Genomic DNA, 1,326 nt, shown 5'->3' on the forward strand with positions numbered 1-1,326 from the left:
TGCCTGCGCGGGCGCCCACTGCTCACCACCTGGCTGCTCCTTTTCTCCTCACCCAGCCGGGGTGCATGGGCAGGTTTCGGTGGCATCACCCATTATCTCCCACTAGGCGCATGGGGAGAGACCACGGGACGCAGCTTCTCCCCAGGATGCAACAGGGCCCAGAAAACGAATGAATGCATGGAGGCCGTGGTGGTCTAGATGTGTGCCCCGCTTCACGGTGCTCCCAGGAGCTGGGAGTTGGCAGGACCGGCCCACGGAAAGGCTGCTGGTTGCTTCTGCAGGCACCTGCTGCCTCCTGGGGTGGCCCTGCATGGGGGGACACCTGGCTCCTGAATCAGCTCCCGCGCCCAGGCAGCTCCCTCAGGTCTGGCAGAGGCCCCTGTGCCACTGTGAGCAAGCCAGGAGCATGTGCCCTGTGGATGTTGCTGCAGGCAGGAAAACTGCTGCTTGTCCCCGCTATGCCCCTGCCAGGGGTTTGGGAGCCATGGCTGGGACAAGCCACCCTCTCCTCCCCAGTGACCCGGCTCCCGGTCTCTCCTCATGCTGCAGGTTCCCATTCAATAGCATTCCCCTGGTAGTGCAGAGGGTGCTGCCGTCACTATGCTTCAGAGTGAACAGTGAGCTGAAAGGGAGCCGTTTGTCACCCTCCCCAGGCAGAGACAGCAGTGCTGTTGTGCACCCATTCAAGCTTTAGCTCAGGGCTGTTTCTGACAGCAGCTATAGGGCCCTGCTGACAGGGGAGGAGGTGGACTCCCAGCTGGCCTCTAGCCCACGAATCGTGGCCAGAGCGCAGGAGGAGGCTCCAGTGGGCTGCCACGGGGTGGCTCCCTCTCCTCCTGCCCTCGGGCAGGGCGAGGGTGAGCTGGGGGGCAGGTGCTCACTGCAAGGCAGAAGAGCACCGCAGAGCGAGCGGGAGCAAGCATGAGCCCGGCTGGCAGGCACAGGGGTCACCACAGCTCACCGGAGCCGTGAGCTGCGTACATGGGCACGCTCCACCCGCCGTGCATAAATCCCCCCTCCTCCTCCTCCTCCTCATCACCCTGGCCGGCCATTAATGAGTAGCCAGGTGAAAGCGTAGGGGAGCTAGGCCAAATAAACCCCAGGTCTCCTGGACCAGCAGCCTCCATTGGAAAAAAACCCCTCGACCAAGCTTTGCCAGCAGACAGGTTGATGGGTTTGATCTGTGGGATGACAACACACGAGGTCAGCGGCATTTATAGCAGCAGGTTTGGCTCCATTTCCCTGCCCGCTTGGCCTCAACCCAGGGTTTTATCCCAGGCCTCCGATTAGAAAGTGCCTGTATGGAATCGGCAATGTTTTTCACCA

This window comes from Buteo buteo, chromosome 7, assembly GCF_964188355.1.
Source record: "Buteo buteo chromosome 7, bButBut1.hap1.1, whole genome shotgun sequence".
Taxonomy (NCBI): Eukaryota; Metazoa; Chordata; class Aves; order Accipitriformes; family Accipitridae; genus Buteo; species Buteo buteo.